The following is a 19153-nucleotide window of genomic DNA, read 5'->3' on the forward strand; positions in this document are numbered from 1 at the left end:
CCCAGCAAAACTTAGCCATACTATTTCCCATCACAGGTCAAGTCAAACCCAGAAGAGAATTAATCTGCAGTAACATTTTGTTGAAAATATGTTTGTTGTGCTTGATCCTGTGACAGTTTGTGCAACAATAAACATAAAGTTGCTTGAATTCCATGTGGGTATCAAAGTACTTCCACATCATTCTGAAAGTTGAAATTGGACACACACATAGTCAAAGACATCCCAATTGTTAAAAGTTTCAAAGAGGGACATTTATCTCTCTCCCTTTGGCACAACCTCCTAGTCCTCATTCCAAACCGTAGCCAAGCCTTAATACATGTAATTGAAAGATCTGCATATTCTTCCCATTTTTATCCCGTCTCAGTTTCCTTCCCCCTGTCCTGTATCATCTGCCTTTGTAAATTTATAAACTGTAAATCCCTCAGGGCAGGGCCTGTCCTCATACTTAATGCCATGTACATAGATAGCACTATATTAATAATATTGGGGGTATAAAGTACTGCAGCATTAGCAAGAAATGTAAAATGCAGCACGCATATGACCCAAGAAAACATGGATTACTAGAAAGGGTTGAACACAGGGATAGTTTTGCACTGAAGACTTAGAATGTAAGGCATGAAGTTCATCTCGTGATAAGAAGCCAGCATTACACAAACTTAGATACACATGAAAGGGAACTGCTGGGACTGTGAGAGTTCCTCTTGTTGCTTCTTCACACTCTTGAATTAGGCTTGGATATGGGGTGGGGAAAGCACACCAAAGTGCAAGTAGATAAATAGGTACCGCTCCAGTGGGAAGGTAAACGGTGTTTCTGTGCACTGCTCTGGTTTCTCCAGAAGCGGCTTAATTATGCTGGCCACATGATCCAGAAAAACTGTCGGCAGACAAACATTGGCTTCCTCGGCCAGTAAAGTGAGATGAGCGCCGCAACCCCAGAGTCGTTCGTGACTGGATTTAACCGTCAGGGGTCCTTTACCTTTTATGGGGTGGGGAAGGACTTACAATTGCAAAGACGGACACATACAAATACATATTCAAGTGCATCCATGCATGCAGATCACTAAGGAAATGCAGAAAATTGCTCTGAGATCTGTTGGTGAAATGTGGGTAAGATATCTAACAATAGCAGAATACATGGAAAGTGAGAGAAGTCTTGTCACCTGCAGAAATTCCTAAGAATTCTCAAAGATTATACATAAAGGTTCTTAGATTACATCTGCAAGCTCCTTTAGTACCCTTGAGAGCAGTTCATCAGGCCCTGGAGATCTGAATTCATTTAAAGTAGCTAAGCGTTCCCTTACCACCCCTTTCCTATCCTGGGCTGCAGCTCCCTCCTTGCATTGTTTATTGTTACCACCAGGTTGGGCACTGATTCCCTTTTGGGTGAACACAGAGGCAAAGTAGGTGCATTTTGCGACAGGGAATTTCATTAGCGCAAGCAGTTTCTGAGCTCTGGGCGCAGTACTGCACCTAAGATTTCAGATTAAAACTGAAGTGGAAGGAAAAGAGGACGTTTTTCTGCTTGCCCACTTCCAGCTACTCTCTGAAGGCTGGAGAAGAGACCCTCTTAAGAATATTAGGGAGGTGGGCAGGGGAAGGACCAGAACACGTGAAAAATGAATGTAACATTTTAGATGCCTTTGTATTCTTGTTATAAAAAAGCGTGCCTGGACATTTCGTTGCTGCACCCATAACATAGGTTTAAAGTGCCATTTGGCTCCTAGCTTTCATATCTCAGTTTCTAACACTGAGGCTATGCAGGGTGGGGAGCAGCCAGGTACACTTGCCCTGGGCCTCGGAGGGCTAAGCCAGCCAGCCAGTTCATAGCTTTATTGTAACAAGACTCCCACCTCAGGCCTCAGACAAGCTCTGCGTGGTCCTGACACCAAGCCATGGTTTGCCTTAGCGTGACACACGAACCAGGCTTGAGAAGGTGAAGTAAAGGGAAGAAGATAAAGGTACACCAGAAACTGTGGTCTTTTAAAGGCTGGCTCTAAGACATCAGATGTGGACTGCACAAAGGGCATAGTCTGGAACCTGTGGGGGTCACCTAAGCATAATGCCATAATGCATTCCTCAGGAGGGGAGGCCAAAATGCTGACAAAAGACTATGCTAAGAGATCAGAAGCCAACAGCTGCTGAAGTTCTCTCCTCACAATTTGGAAATTTGTCAAAAGAGAGTGTGTATGCAGTTAGTGTGTGAAAGGAGAGGGACCTCACGACCAGGCTTGCTGTGCTGAAGCAATGCCAAAGCATAGAGGCTAGAAAACACCTAGAGTTCACCACTGTGAATAAACTTTCAGCACATTTAGAACTTTATTACTCTAAACTCATACACATGCAGAGCCTACCACATCAGCATCCATTCACACTGAATTTCACATGAATGGAATATATGAATCACTGCAAAGAACTGCAAGACATTCAAGTACAGATAAACTGAGTTCTTCCTACTGAAATCTAGCCATGTGTAGTCCAGTTCACAACAGGGCTGGAAACTAATAATCCAAAATATTCAAGTTTTGTTTTAAAGAGATGGTGGCAGGGAGCGCAGGGATTGAGAGAGAGAGAGGGAGAGAGAGAGAGGAAGAATAACAGTAGCTCTCTTTTTTTTCACTGAAAGAAAAAACAGACCAGGACATTCTGCTCAGCCAGGACCTGTGCGACACGGAACGGGGCTTCTCCTTCCGTCTGCTTTAAAATGTGACAAATTCCATACTTCAAGCATCATGCTTCTTTTCCGAAAAACTTGACAAAACTCCTCACAGCTCTCGGAATGCAAGTTTGATGGTGCTTTTTGAAAAGAAAAGCAACAGAGTTCCAACAGGCTTCCCGGGAAAATATTTTTCTCAGAAACGGTATGCAAAAAAAAAAGGAGGGGGTTGTAAAAGTAAAGCCCTATACTCCAAGCTTCTCAAAAGCTGAGACCACTGAAATCTCAGACAGTTGCTAGCATAAGGGTCAGCAAGCAGTGGACAATGAGTTAAATCTTTTTACTCATGACCTTTGAAAGGTGCTGTTTAACCCCCTCCAAGTGCCAAACACAAACACAAAGAGGTGTGGAACAGCAGCATCTGGGTTAAAGCAGCAGAGCGATGGATTACCTGTACAGTAGGCTGCATCCCAGACACATGAAAGTCAGTGGTTTTTAGACACACATCTCTCCATGCAGGCAAGCAAGAGGTATTATTACCAGAGTTCAAGAACACCCTCTAAGCAGGCAAAAGCACTAATGGAATAGTGCAGAGGGCCAGTGCAATGTGCGGCCTGAGGAGAGTTCCAAGGGGAACACAGAGAGACTTGAATAGACAAATTCAGCTCTCAGTTCCCCACCCCAGCAATAGGACATCACACTGTTTGAGGAAAGGAGCCATGGCCTGCTAAGCCTTGCCCTCTCCTCAAAAATGGCCCTTCAAACCATCCCAAAAAAGCCCATGCACCAGGGAAAAAGAGTGTCATGCTCTTCTGGGAAAAGAAGGGCATAGCAGTTTTAAAGTACATATTCAGCACGCAGAACATTCCATAGTTCAAGCCCTGAAGTCTTCAGCTCAAAGGATCAAGTAGCAGGCAATGGTAAGGCCCCCTAACAAAATCCAGTCATGGCCAGGTGGCTAGAAAGATTGAGTAATGCAGCTTCATGCGTGTTCTAAAGAAGCTGCTGACCAAACTGTTAGGGGGAGCATGAACTTGTCCCCGGCATCTCCCAATTCAGATTTTATGGCTACTGTCATGGTGACAATGCTAATCCTTCTTCCTTCCTTGGGAAGGAAGTGTAAAAAGGAAGGAAGAAAGCCCATATATTTTGCACAGTCTTTTCACACTGTCTTGTGAAGTTGCTCCTTTAACCTGCTTGGCCCAGCCAGAGAAGGCATGTCACTGTTTTAGTTTTACCAGAGCTCTGTTCGCATGATCAAAAACAAACAGTGCTAGGTACTCTTTACTGAGGACCAAGTGCCTTATTTCCATTCCATATTCTCTCTCTCTCTCTCTCTCTCTCTCTCTCACACACACACACACACACACACACAGACACTCAGTAGTATCTTACCCATAACAAAAATCATATATGATTGGCACTCCAGAGTTCTACACCTCTCTTTGATGTGCAAAGGGGTCTCGGGATGGGGTGTCAATGGTGTCAATATTTACTTGAGCAAAGCGCTCAGAAGTAGGCGCCTATATTGATCCATACACTTTATCAGCCATGAGAATAAAACCATCAAAAGCCAGCCAAATAGTTGTCACTTTGCTAGAGTTTGTTTCTTCTTTTTCTTCCCCCTTTCTTTTTTTACTGGCCTGTCCAGCTTTTCAATGCTTGGGTCACTTGCCAGTCCAGGCTATGAAAAGGGCCAGTGACGTGAGAGGAACTCTGCGTGCTCCCTCTTGTCTAAACTAGCAGATGTGAACTGCAGGACCAATATACAGGTATTGGGAAAAGGAAAAGACTCCAAGCAGTAGGTTTGGAGGCCCCTTCCCAATCAATAGGAGTATAGCATCTAAATCAAGGGAAGTAATAGTGCCACTGTATTCTGCTCTGGTCAGACCTCACCTGGAGTACTGTGTCCAGTTCTGGGCACCACAGTTCAAGAAGGACACTGACAAACTGGAACGTGTCCAGAGGAGGGCAACCAAAATGGTCAAAGGCCTGGAAACGATGCCTTATGAGGAACGGCTAAGGGAGCTGGGCATGTTTAGCCTGGAGAAGAGGAGGTTAAGGGGTGATATGATAGCCATGTTCAAATACATAAAAGGATGTCACATAGAGGAGGGAGAAAGGTTGTTTTCTGCTGCTCCAGAGAAGCGGACACAGAGCAATGGATCCAAACTACAAGAAAGAAGATTCCACCTAAACATTAGGAAGAACTTCCTGACAGTAAGAGCTGTTCGACAGTGGAATTTGCTGCCAAGGAGTGTGGTGGAGTCTCCTTCTTTGGAGGTCTTTAAGCAGAGGCTTGACAACCATATGTCAGGAGTGCTCTGATGGTGTTTCCTGCTTGGCAGGGGGCTGGACTCGATGGCCCTTGTGGTCTCTTCCAACTCTATGATTCTATGATTCCCCACAGAGGCCATCAGGCCATCTATTTGTTCATCTTTCAAACTAAACAGTATTTTGGGTGAAGGAAAAAGGTACCAAGAAGCAAAAACTACTAAAGTAAGACTGGGTCCATGAGTGACATGCTAGTTTTTCCCATCCAGAGCCCCAGAAGTCAGGAGCTGGAGCTGAGGGATGGGGTGCAGGAGGAAGATCATAGGCGTAGCCAGGGGGACAACTGCCCCCTAGATCAAGTAAAACAACAGAAATGCTTAACTAACTGACCAATCAGATCGGTTCTGCCTCCCCTAACAAAAGTCCTGCTCCCCCTAACAAAGTCCTGCCCCCCCCCCAACAAAAATCATGGCTATGCCCATGAGGAAGATGGTTCTGTCCTGTCTTTTAAGCAAGAGAAAAGCAGAACCCTAGAATTTATATCAGGCCTGGCTAATCCAAAGGTCTCATAGGGCTTGCCAATCACAGAGGCTGATGTAGCACAATTCTATTCTTTTCTATTCCTGAATCATAGAAACTGAGCACAGGCAACTATGGGTAATTCACTACATCAGATTCTAGGAGGTAAACATGGTCAGTTTAACCAGGGACGAAGGAGAAGCATGGTTCTGGGTTCAAATTCTAGTTGAGCCTTGGAATCAAGTGGACAGCCTCTATCTGTCACGTGGAAATATAACATTCACCATATAAATGAGAAAAATGAAATCACTTTATATTTTTAGTATGCAGGTATATATATCCTTCTCAAAATGTACTTGATACATCTTTTCGATCATTAAAAAAAAGTTGATGCTGAGTCTTTCAGTTTTACTTTTGTAAAGAAGGGCCTTTTCAAGTAAAGATAATGTATTCTTTTTCTTGCTGCCCTCCAGAAACAGAAACAGAAGGCAGTTAATATTCCAGCCCACAAACTGACGGGAGTTTCTTGCAGTAACATTCCATGTGGCACTGTTCTCAACATGGTTTTGCTATTGATGCTTCAGGAGTGCCAAAAACAGGGGGCTATCTGCCATGTAATGTAGCAAAAGGTCGTAACAGAGAAATATTTACTAGATTCCAAACTTTCCTAGTGTTGAGATTGCAAGTCGCAAACTGGAAAGGCGAGGTAAATCCAACAATAAAAAAGAAAAGACACAGAGTTATAATTCTGGAGAACATTCTTTGAGAGGTCAGTACGTCTACACAAGGCCCCTTGAGAGATGAGGAGGAACTGTTCCTCATTGGAAGAGAACGTATGTTGCATCCAAAAGGTTCCAGGTTCAATCTCTGGTATCTCCAGATAGGGCTGGAAAAAGACTCCTGTCTCAAAATGTGGAGAGCTGGTGCCAATCAGGTATAGATAAGACTGAGCTACATGGATCAACATTCTGAATAGTATAAAGCAGCTTCTTATATTCCTCTGACACATCTAGCAACCTGGGCAGGAGAGCCATCATATTCCCTTCTAACCTCCTCAGCTTGTAGCCAGAATACATCTCTGTAACTCCTTTTTCCCAGTGTCTGGAAAAAGTCCAGCAATATGTCACAAAAAGAAGCAGCACACCTCTGCGCACATACAGACATGTATAATACCCCTGCCATTAGTAGTCAAGCATGTCACTTACGGTAACTAGAAATGAAATAAAATTCATCACAAACTGACCACTTTCTTCTTCTTTTTACAAAAATCCAAAATGTAAATACTGAAATTGTTTTGTGGCATGCTGAAGTATTGATGACAAATGATAAGGCAACAAAATGAAATGTCACCTTGCTAAATGCTTTAAAGTCTGACAGTTCTATAACACTTTCTTGTCAATATGTTCCACTGAACCCAATGGATGATATTCAACTAAGTTTTACTCCAGGTTAGACCTACTACGATTAATAAACATGACTGAGTTAGGTCCATTGACTTTAATGGGTCTACTCTGAATAAAACTTAGTTGAATACCAGCCAATGTGACTTACTTCTGAGAAGACACGCATAGTGTTGCACTTTCAGGCCCATATTTTTAAAACTGCCTAACCAGTAGTGTTCCTACCTGGGAATTCTGTAAAAACATAATAAATGGGTATTGCTTCAGGACAGTGATTTAGAATTCAGTAAATATTCCTGAATTAGAAGTGTTTTACATGCTTGTATTCTTTGCCAATGCTGCCAGATTTCACAGGGAGGTGGAGTTCCATGGTTTCATGCTTTCAAAAGGCAAGAAAAAGGAGCCAGGTGTCAGGATCTGGTCTACACAATACAAGCACAGCCTCCCAAGCCTCTTGTAGCTCTCGTTACTCCCGGCCCCGCATTGTGATACATGAATCACCCCATAACAGGAGGACTGGATTTCTGACTATAGTTCATTTATTTATCTTTCTCTCTCTCTCTCTCTCTCTCTCTCTCTCTCTCTCTCCCTATTTCTCCCTCTCTAAATTCTGATAACTTCCTCTGGTAGAAAGCTCAGGAAATTACACTCCAGAACTGTATTTATAGCGTAAACAAAACAAAAAAAATGAATTTAAAAAAACACTCAGTGGGAATCTCTACTTCAGCCCAGTTCATCAGCCAGCAGTGACATACCTCTCAGCTTTTAAAAGCTGTCTTGCTGATGGAGCTAGTGCTTCTTCACAGAGTGCATAGTTTATCTGTGGAATTCAGTGCCACAAGATATTGCCACTAACAAGGATGGCTTTAAACGGGGATTAGACAAATTCAGCAGGTTAGCCACTGTGGGAAACAAGATGCTGTGCTAGACGGGGCTTTAGTCTGACCAAGAGAGGCTCTTCTTATGTCAATTAACTGTCTTTTGACTTTCTCAGAATAAAGGGTATGTTCATACTAGTGGCTTGAAATGCAGTGAGGTCATCCCCTCTGTTTGCGTTTCAAGCCACATTTGCATGGAGTTGTTCACATCAGAAAGGGGGCAGAGATGTCTTCACCCAACGCACACAACCTTTTAGTTTCCACGCCCCTGTAACCCACCCCAGAACTCCTTATTCTTTAAGTTGTCATCTGCGTACATGTGCTCATCTGCCCCTGCACAATGACTGTCATGGTACGTTCACGTTACTGCAGCTTGTTTCAATAAAACACACACCAAAAAGCAGTATTTGTCAAGAAACTACAGGATCAATATGGGCTGTGGTGAATGTGCAGCTTCAACAGTTAGCAGTGGAAGCACCCTGGATGCAGAGTAAGCGCTAATGTGAAGATACCCAAAGACAGTTCAGCTCTGGCAAACTTCCCTGGAAGAAGCAGCCCACAATACGGAGAGGGAGGAGGAGAGTAGCCAATCCCACTGAAGTGCCTGTGAAGCTAACAACAGGAATCTGCATTTTGAGGAATGGGAAAGAATTCATCTCTCCTCAAATTGCACTATTTCACACTTTCCTTGTACAGAGAAATAGACAAAAAGTATGTGATGTGAATTTGGGCAATAAAGGGGCTAGTAGCAAGATTGGCTCTGTCTGTGGATGATATTCCCCCATGTATGAATGAATTGCCAGCTTCCTGACTCTGCACATTTTGTTCTGCTGTAGATTGAAAGGGAACAATCCAAACCCCTTTCTTCAAACCAGGATTGTATTAAATACAGCTGAATTTGAATCAGTGCCAAGTCTCAAATACATGATGTATTTATAAAGGAAAATAATTTATGTGCAAAGAAAGAACTGAATTCTCTCATTAGGGAGTAACTACAAGCAACAATATTCAGGTTGACTTGATCCCCTGGCATTTAACTATTTTAGAAATTTAAGTAATGCTATGAAATTGCATCTATTCCAAGCAGCAAATCATAAGCAAATGGAAAAGGTAAGATGTTAAATTCACCACCAAATCAAGATGAACCAAGTGTGCTACTGCAGACGACTCCTGAGCCTTTCAACATTCACTGTACAACACCACCATACAGGGCAGGAACCCAGATTGGCAAATTATGTCATATTTTTAAGGAACAATCCTTATTCCACAAAAACCACAGCTCCATAGCACACTGACATGTCCATAAATCTATAACCCATTTTCCATATACTCAACAAAAATACATTAATCTAACCTTCCCGGTTACATTAAAAGGAGCTTTCTCCTGTCCCATGTAAGTTTACTCTACCCAGCTCCTCACAGACTCAATAGATAAAAATCCAGAGTAGAAGAAGCCAAAAAGACCAAAGACCACCCCCTCTTGAATGCCTTTATAAAACCAATACCCCACATAGCTCTGAAGAGTTCACACACCCTTACTCCATACAGCCCCATATAATTGACATCGTACAACCCGATTCAAACAAGTTACACTTGTCGTGTAGGAAGGCTGGCAGAAGAAACTGGGATTCCAGCTTTGTTTGTTGTGTTAGCATCCAAATGCTAGAAACTTCAGCCAGCAATGCAGAGACTTCAGGGCATAATCCTTCAGTGGGAAGTTCTCCTGCATAAGCCCCAGGGAAATTTATTCATTTGCATACATAGTGCTTACAGGGGAGACTGTCTCACTGGATTGTGGCCCTTTTTGGTCAGAGCCACTTGTCATCAGATCCAGTGTTATGGGTTGTTGTTGCTTTTAAACAAGTACTAAAAATAAATCTCTGGAATTTGCTGGCCTTATGATTTATTAAACATTTGCTTACAGCAAAGCTGCTTGTCATGAACAAAGTCCCTCTAATCTGCTTATTAATCATTATTAGCATTAAATTATCGACATTGCCTAGGACTGGAAGAGTTCAATTTAGCAAAGCACTTCCTGACTTGATTTGCCTATCAGACTATAAAAAGTGTAACCAGCTCCAATTTTCTCTTTTTAATTTTTAAATCAACAGCAAAACACAAGAACAAAAATTGTTGGGATGCAGGTAAAATTATCAACCGGCCAACTTCTCTCTATCAGAACTCAACATTCAAGTTGAATTTTGAGACTCCCCTTGGACATTCAGCTTCTACACACAAACACACACACACCATATGAACACCCCACACCCTTAGTTAAAATAGATAAATGTGCCCCAGATATTTAAAGCTGGCTCAGCGGAATAGCAAAAAAAGAGGAAAAAAAGAGAGGAAAAAGTCAGCAACAAACTCAACGCATTTTACTGGGGAAAAAGAAAGAAGGGAAAATGAGTGTGAGATAAAGAGTTTTAAAATACCTTCTTGATTTATTTATGTATTAAAATTAGACCATATTTTAGACGGGGGAGAGGAGAGATGGAGAAAGTATAAAGTTGCCTGTGCATAAAGCAGAGTGGAGCAACCAGGCAAAATCACTGGTCCCTGAAGGAAATAAATATATACAGATAACTCACGCGAAATTCAACATGTGACAGAGAGAAAAGAGGAGGCACCTTACCTTGGGGTGGGGGGAGTGGAGAGAAGATGTGGGGGGAGGCTCTCTCAGGCTGGCAAGTGGGGGGCAGGAGAGGCCGGCAGGCACTTGCGAAGCCGCTCTCGAGGGCAGAGCCTGCTACTCCATGGGAACTGCAGCTGCTGCCCCGCTCCTGATGGCTTCAAGAGGCACCTTAGAGCAAAGGGAGGGAGGAAGGAGGTGAAGAAGAATGAGCGAGGAGGACCGGGCACAGCCAGCCAGCCAGGGCTGCGAATGAGCGCGCGGAGGGAGCTAGCAGCTTTTCACAAGCTCCTTCTTTTTTTCTTTTTTTGGACGGGCGAATTCAGCTCAGGAGGGCTGGGTTGGCTGGTTGAATTTTTTTTTTTTTTTTTAAGTATCTCTCTCTCTCTCCCCCTCCTTTTCTCTTGAGTGGCTTCCAGCTTCTGAATTGTTTTTCCTTTACACAGACGCAGGAGGCGGGAGTGTGTTATTTAAGCCACAACAAAAAAAATAAAGTTATCGTCATAATAAGCTTCTCCCCCCCCCTTTTTTTTTCTTTTTTAAAGCAGAGGAAATAAGCTCTCTTTTCTCCCCACGCTCCAAATGTACACATGCACACACCTTCTCCTTCAAAGCTGTATGATGTTTATTCCAACACGGGCTGCTTTCTTTAGCTGACCAAACGACGTTCTTTAATTTTGTCACCCAAGTGACCAATAAACCTAAAAATCATGCCCCCACCCCAAAAAGGAGGCAAACCTTGATGGAGAAAGGGGTTTTTTGAAGTTGCCTGCCTGCCCTTCTGTAAAGTGTGACAAGCTCGACCAAACCTGTCCTTCTCTCCTCAATGGCGCCTGGGTTTTCTTGGCTGGGGCAAGGAACCTGTGGCCCTTCAGATGTCTTTGATTCCTTACCCGGCATTTACCATAAGGTACCACAGCAGGTTAGAATAATATAATATAAAGCAAATGTATTTACTCCATTTATATCCAATACCATTCCTCCAAAGAGCTCAATATAGCATGCATGGTTCTCCTCCTCATTTTATCCTCACAACAACCCTGTGAAGTAAGGTAGGTTGGCACACTGCGACTGGCCCAAGATCACCCACTGAGTTTTGTGGTTGAGCAGGGATTTGAACCCTAGATCCCCAGGTCCCAGGTCCAGAACTCTTAACCACTACATCACAATCGCTCAAATAAAACCATTACAGCTGTTTTTTAAACAAACACACATACACACATTCCAAATGGAGCAGAACAATATAAATTATATCATATCAAATAAATACAGATGCCCAGAGTTCTTTGGGATAAGCCATGATAGTTTTTCAAAGAGTTTTTAAAACTGTAGTTTGGCTGTAACAGCAGTAACTCAGATTCAAGTCACACCTCTGCGAATAACATTTCCTCAGTTCTTAAACAAATATGAACAACAAGAAATAAACCTTACAGGGTAGTGAGGCCAAACACTGGGAAGTACTTTTGATTTTTCTAAATAACATGTATAATCGCCACTTTATAAATTCTCTCTGCTGTTGTGCCTTTAACAGCAACCCAATATAAATTTAATAACCTCCCCCCCAAAAAAACCTTGATCTGCATGCCAGGAAAAGCTTCACCTGACAAATTTCCATGTCAAGCTGCTATTAAGGGCAGTTAAAATGTCCTTTGTCTCTCCTCTCCTCTTTTCGCTCCCCTGCTCTTTATGTTGCCACTGTTTTTAACTGGCCCTGTTCCTGTGCTTCTAAAAGCAGCTTACATTCAGCAGATGAAGCTTCCCCCAATTAGCTCTGTGCTGCAATAAACTTAGCCTGATAAATTGATGTATGTAGGATGCTGTTAAAGATGTAGGAGCGACGCTCCTGGAAAAGGTGACAAATGACTATATTCCCAACCCACACTGTTTTTCTCTTCCACTTTCAAACTGAAATTGTAAGTTCGTGGAACAGGGGACTATCTTTTTTGCTTACATAAAAAAAAGACATGTTCCTGCCTCCTCAAGTTTACATTTGCTCAGCAGAGTGTCATGCACATTGATGGTTATAAAATACAACCATATAAAATATCACCTATAGATCACATTTGGATAGCATTTATTTCCTGAAATTTTTCCAGTTGTGTACAGCTTTCAGAAGCGAGACTGCCTTTTTGGATGCAGAGTTAGAACAGAAGTGGAATGTTCCGGATATTCCCATCATCACCTTGATCCCTTTTCTGCCTCTAGTAGCCTCAGCTCATTTATCTTCAGCAAGAGGGGCCTGGCCCTCTGTTTTAGTTGGCCACTACATTAACGTATTATTTTTGTGTATGAATTAACCGAGATGTCTTGTTGACAGGTGTTCCCTGCAAGGCTCATCCATCCATCCTCCCCAGGCCCCTGTTACTTTTGGACAGATTGGGCCTCACTCCTCCTGCAGGATCAACAAAAAGAGCTATGACTGAGCTCCAGGAAACTATGAATGAATGAAGGTGCCAGGGATAGCATTCAAGGATCAGTTGTCAAAAAACAGTGTGCAGTGGGATCATCTAGCACTCCATACACCTCAATCTTGTCTCCCTTTCCACCTTCACAGACAGATGTTGATCCAACCCATCTGTTGCTCACATATAATTATTTAAAAGGGGAGAAAATGAAAGTACTGTACAGATTTACACAACGCGTGAGTATTTTTTAAAAAACTACCCAAGTAAATATGAATGCAGATAACTCACAATTTATATACTTTTAACTTGTGTGATTTCAACTTTATGCGTCTCAAGGCTGGCTGGTTGAAATCACACAAATTAAATGCATGGAAGGAGGAGAGCTTAAAAGTTCTTTTTATGCAGGGTCGTCCCAGTGTGGAAAGAGCTTTAAAGCTCTCAGGCTTGCTTACTGGGCTCTGAGGGAGATCATGAGACAGTCTCTCAGAGCTCAGTAAAGACCCATTAGGTGTGCTGGCTCCATAAGGTAAAATTGCTTGTGTGGGGGCAGTTCCAAAGGGGTGGCTAGCTCCCCATGTAAATTTTAGTTTTATACAATACACTAGTTTCTATACACACACACCTGTCTGTCCTCCATCCTAATAGGCCAGAGGCATTATCAGAACTTGAGAACACATTCTAGCCAGGATACATGTGGCCCCCAGGCAGTCTCTCATTCAGGCAGGTTTGGGGTTGGTCAGTGCCTTCAGTCCATACCCTGGAACATTCTCTTAGTTACACTGGAATTTGGGGGAAGTGAGATGTAAAGGCAAGCTCTTACCATCAGAAAGTTCTCCTTCATGTTTACCTGGAATCTCCTTTATTGTTTTTTTTTTTTAATCCATTGATTCAACTCCTACCCTCTAGAGCAGCAGAAAAAAAGCTTGCTCCATCATCCATGTGACAGCCTTTCAAATATTTGAAGATGGCTATCATAATTCCTCTTAAGTCTCCTCTTATCCAAGCTAAACACACCCAACTCCCTCAACAGTTCTTCATAAGGCTTGCTTTCCAAACCCTTGATCATCTTTGTTGCCCTCCTCTGCACACATTCCAGCTTGTCAATATCCTTAATAGACTGTGGTGCTCAGAACTGGACACAGGACTCCAGGTACGGCCTGACCAAGGCAGAATAAAGTCCTACTCAGGGCCGGCCCACCCATGAGGAAACTGCTGTTGCTGCTTTGCGCCACTTCAAGTGGTGAAATGGGATGTGCTGGCTCTGGCAGTACTATTATTTCCTTTGATCTGGACATTATACTTCTGTTGATGCAACCTAGAGTTGTATTAGCTTCTTTTGCTGCTGCATCACAGTGTTGACTCCTGCTAAGCTACATTCAGGGTCCAAGCACTGCAAGTAAATAAACACAGTGAAGGAACATCAGCAAGACCCCCAGAGACTATGGTACCATCTTAGCCCAGAGGACCATGATGGCAAGCAGAGCCCCAGGAATATGCCTCAAATTCAGCCAGAGTGTACTTTTCAGAGGCCCTGGACACAAACTGTGAAACTTTATTATAATACAGTCCTCTAGTGTAGGAAACCGCAGAGGGATGCAATACAAGCAGAATTACTTGGCAACAAAGGCACCCTTAATATGTGAAAATGAAACTATAACACACACAAAAGGCACACAGACAAGCAGGAAGGAGGATGGGTGAAACAGTAAAATAAGTTAGCTCTGGCTATCATTAGCTCTGGTTCCACCTACCACTGGTCTCGCTGCCTTCTGACCCTTGCTCCCAGTTCCCACTGGACTGGGAGAGACTCGTCTGAAACCCTAGAGAGCAGCTGCCAGTCAATGGAGGCAAAAATGAGCTGAATTAACCAATGGTCTGACTCAGTATAAATCAACTTCCTATCTTGCTACAATGTAATATGTTGGACGGCTATACCATTTCATACCTTACACAGGGAGCAGGGAAGACTGGATGGATAAATTCTCATCACAAAACATGTTCCCTTCTGTGTGTCATGACAGTTGCATGTGTGTAGGAAAGTTGACTGGGATATTGGATGGGACAACATTCAAACATTTAATCCCTCCCCATCCGGCAGGCTGAACTTGTACAGCTCACTGACAGGTAAATCACATGTAGCTTCTGTTCATTTGCTTGAGCTTCCAGTCAGTGACACAGAAGCTGAATTGTTAAATCACCTTCTTAATGATGCACATCTATCAATTGCCCAAATATGAAAAACAATGGCTGAAATTAACGCCTCATTGTGGTGGAGTAATATATGGAAAATTGCATTACATGAAAAGCTTAGCAAGTAACACCTTTTTTTTTTTGAAAGGAAAAACAAAGGTAACTTCTTTTGTCTCACTTTGGTGAGATTTTATTAAATACATAAAAAAAGAAAATTTACATTTGTCTCTTCCACAAGTCTCTTGAGAAAGTTGGGATAAGTAACACCTAATTGGTTGGAAAAAATTTCTTGATGTAATATAGAGCCTTTTATTCTTGGTACTCCTTGTGCCTCTGAAGGTTTCAGTTATAGGTTTATGTTTCTGTATCTCTTGCAAGTCATGTGCACCAAACTTCTTGTTCTCTCATTTCTTATGACAGTACTCTCCAGTTACTTGTCTGTAGCTTATCGCAAATATCCGAATAATCAGCTTTGTCATTTCTTCCTGTGAATGTAATATCCAATGCCAGCCTAGGTTTAGTTTGGATAAGTTTTTATGTGTTTGTCTCATGAATTTCTACTTTGGTAATTGGGTTATGTGGATAAAATCCAATAAAAATACTTCTTTTTTAAAAAAGCTGATTAATAAGATGAAGCAGAGTGGAGTAGCAGACTTGGCTGTTGTGTGCTTCCACATCACTCGAAAGGACTTTCAGCCACCCTGCGTCAGTGTAGCACAGTTGCCCTCTGCAGGCGTTCAAAGAGAGCATGTGCAAGTCCCAGTATCAACATCTCCATCCCAAAAGGAGATCTTTTTGCATGAAGGGATCTTATAGCTGCACTCTGCTCAAAGAAGGGGAAGCCTTTGCACAATTAGAAACTATTAGGTTTCACAATTGTGCAGGGGCTTAATCCAAATCCATTTGGAAGCTTCATTCCCACTCGATGCAGGAAGATCTGGGTGGTATATTTTATTAATCCATTTATTTTTGAACTTACATCTTGCCCTTCCTCCCAAAGGAGCCCCGGGGCAGCAAACAGTGATAGAACAATCAAAGCATCTAAAAACATTACAGATGTAGCTTCCGGGGTGGTGCCACCAGCAATGGCGGACTCCCTCTGAACTGGAGGGACTAGCTCCATGGAAAACGGGTCTTCTCCGCTATGGCGAAGCGGGGACCCACTTAAAAATCACAGGCGGATGAAGCCTGTGACCATGGGACTCGGCGGGCACCTTTAGCGCCCTCCCCAACCCGCTAAGGAACCCACTAACGGGCTCCGAAGTGAAGAGGGGGAAGTGGCGCGGTGCTGTGAGTCAACTGCTATTTCCGTGGAGCAAAGCCGCATAGCTGTTGCCGGAGAGCGCTGCCTTTTTCCTGGGACAATTTGGACTTTAAAATAAGCACCCGTGAGTTCTTAGACTTTGAACAATTGGACATTAAATAAGGACTTGCGAGTAGGAAAGAATCAGACTTTAAAAATTTACTTGAATTTGGTACGGAACGGGAAGGTCTAAACAGGAAGTCATCCTTCCGTTCTTTTGTAAAGAGAATAAAGCAAAGGCAATTTAAACTAGAGCTCAGAAAATCGCTTTTAAAAGATTGGATTTCACCATTTAAAATTGTGGAACCCCCCTTCGACAGCAGGAGAAGGGGGGGATCTTTTTGGACTGTTTAAAGTGACTTTAAAGTGAAGTAACTTTCCTCCGTCCTGATCCTGGAGCGGGTTGTCAGGACTGATGTGTGAAGTTCATTAACCAAAGACAAGTGCTTTTGACAGATGGCTAAAAGAAGAGAAACCTAGTGATTCCACTGTTCCCTTTCGCATTTTAAAGGATTATATATGGACAAAGTATCTTAAAAAAGGAAACTTTGTTGCAAGAATAAATAGAAGTCTTCCCCCTAGGGGGAGTCTGTGAAATTGTAACTGTGAAACTGTAACTAACTCCAGGGAGTCGACAGCTTACAGATTACAACCGTGGGAACAAGTATCTGACCTTGTAGGGCAATGTATTCAGAAGCCTTGTTGTATGCTCTCTATAAAACAAACGATCTACTGGAACAATTACACGAGAAGGTGAACTGGATGGCGACTTCGACTAGAAATTTTGAACAGGCAGTGGGAAACTTTGAACAGACAGTGGGAAAATATGTGCAGCCCACTCAGGATTTAAATCAGGAGTGTGTCTTGACAGAACAGGAGTTTTTGACATTAAATCAGGAGTGTGTTTTGACAGAACAGGCCCAACAGGAATATGATTTTTTGGATTTGACAAATGAACTTGGAAAAAGCCATATCTGGAAAGGAAAAGTTTGGCTTGGTTTGGAAATGGGGGGCTGGATTGACCCCCCTATGCTGGGATGTTTGGACTTTTCAAATATGGCAACGGGCCGTGAGATGTTTGGGACTGTGGGGGCTCTCAATTTTGGAGGGCCTTTGAAACATGCTTTTAAATACTACATGGAATTCATTGTTGAACATGGAAAAGGGGCTGATCTGTTGAGAAGGGTTAAAAACATTGTCAAGCTGGAGTTACCACGAGCAGGAGACAAGGGAAAATACAGTTACAAATGAAGAAGAGCTGCGGAAGGGTCATGGAAGAGACTTGAGGGCCTCGGACATAAGGTTGCCAGGTTAATGGGCTAGATTGACGGGAATAAGGACTGACAAAACCCGGAACCAGGAGGAAGGGACGCTGGATGGTATGCAACAACAGCAGCAAGAATACTCATTGCAAAGTATTGGAAGACACAAGAGCTTCCCACACTGGAGGAATGGCAGATGAAACTGATGGACTATATGGAACTGGCGGAAATGACTGGCTGAATCCGTGACCAGGGAGAAGAGTCGGTGGAGGAAGATTGGAAGAAATTCAAAGACTATCTGCAGAAACATTGCAAAATTAAAGAATGTTAGAGTGATGTTGGATTGAAAACAAGTGGCTTCCAGTTGTACAGGATTTAAAGTTATAGATAGATTAAGATTAAGGATTAGGATTAAAAAAGTTTAAGGAAATGGAAATTTGGTTTTTAAGAGGTAAAATTTTAATGTTATATTACATTGAGATTAAAGATTGGGATTAAAAAAGAGGGAAAGAAATTGCTGGACAAACAATTTGAACTGGAATACAAAAGAGGGAGGTATGAGGAGGTCCAGAAAATAAGTAAATTTAAAAATGGAGATGAAAATGTTTTTTTGTTCTTTTTTTTCTTTTTTGGATTATGTATTGTGTATTTTTGAATTGTGTATTTCTTTTTTATGTTTTCATGTTTAATCTTTTATTGATGTGTTCTTTTTATTGGAAAATTTAATAAATATCTTTTTTAAAAAAATGAAAAAAGGAAGGGACGCTGGATGAAGATGGGATCTGTTTATACCTCTTTTTTCTACCATTAGAACTGTTTTATAAAATTGATGAATGATAGAAAAATGCTGGAATGAAATTACTTGGCTTTAGCAAAGATGTTTAAAGAATTATGAAAGAATATTATGATTATGAGAAGTTGGTAAGGATAAGATTTAAGTTTTAAGGTTTATTTTATTACAGAAAGATAAGGTCAAGGATTTGCTGAGATAATTAATAACTAGGATACAAAGAAAGGGAGGAGGAGGAGGTCTAAGAAAGAAGGTAATGACAGTTAAGGATTTGAAAATAATGAATTTGTTTTTAAATGTTTTTAAAGTTTTGTGATTTTTGCATTCTTCTTTTTTTCTTTTTTTCTGTCATTTTTTCTCATTTGCAATTTTTTCGTACATGGTGGGAAGGGGTTGGTTTTTTCCCCCCTCTTTTTTTCCTATCTTGTCAATTATTTGTATCCTTTGTACTCTCTTCTGCTTCTATTTTATTTTTTTCTCTTTTTTGTAACATTTTGAAAATCTCAATAAATATCTTTTTTTAAAAAAAATAAAAACATTACAGATGTAGACTGGGAAAGATCACTGCTTAAAAGGCTTGTTAAAAAGAAAGACCTTCAATGGGTGCTGAAAGGACAACAGTCTAATATTTAATGCAAGGGAATTCCAAAGACGGGTGCCACCACACCAAAGGCCTAATTCCTACACTGCAGAAAGGAGCTCTCGATAAGATAGTATCTGCAGGAGGCCCTCATCTGCAGAGCAGAGTGATTGACTGGGTATAGAAGAGGTGAGATGATATTTTAGATACATATGGGGCAGGGAAGTTGGTGATGGGGCTGGTGAATACAACCACTGCACCCTCTAC

General features: G+C 42.0%; 1 protein-coding gene and 1 long non-coding RNA gene across 2 annotated transcripts in view; both read right to left on the reverse strand.

The window, feature by feature from the left end:
- Positions 1 to 10605, reverse strand: part of COL8A2 (collagen type VIII alpha 2 chain) — a 158494-nt gene extending 147889 nt beyond the window's left edge. The window contains exon 1 of the mRNA XM_081018451.1: positions 10360 to 10605. The gene's annotated coding sequence lies outside the window, so the exon portion shown is untranslated. The remainder of the gene's footprint in view (positions 1 to 10359) is intronic.
- A 4578-nt stretch (positions 10606 to 15183) lies between these two features.
- The window catches only part of LOC308483991, a 66124-nt gene continuing 62154 nt past the window's right edge, over positions 15184 to 19153 (reverse strand). Inside the window, exon 6 of the long non-coding RNA XR_013989853.1 lies at positions 15184 to 15436. This is a non-coding gene — a long non-coding RNA (uncharacterized lncRNA). The remainder of the gene's footprint in view (positions 15437 to 19153) is intronic.

This window comes from Podarcis pityusensis, assembly GCF_964106645.2.
Source record: "Podarcis pityusensis genome assembly, chromosome: 8".
NCBI classification, from domain to species: Eukaryota; Metazoa; Chordata; class Lepidosauria; order Squamata; family Lacertidae; genus Podarcis; species Podarcis pityusensis.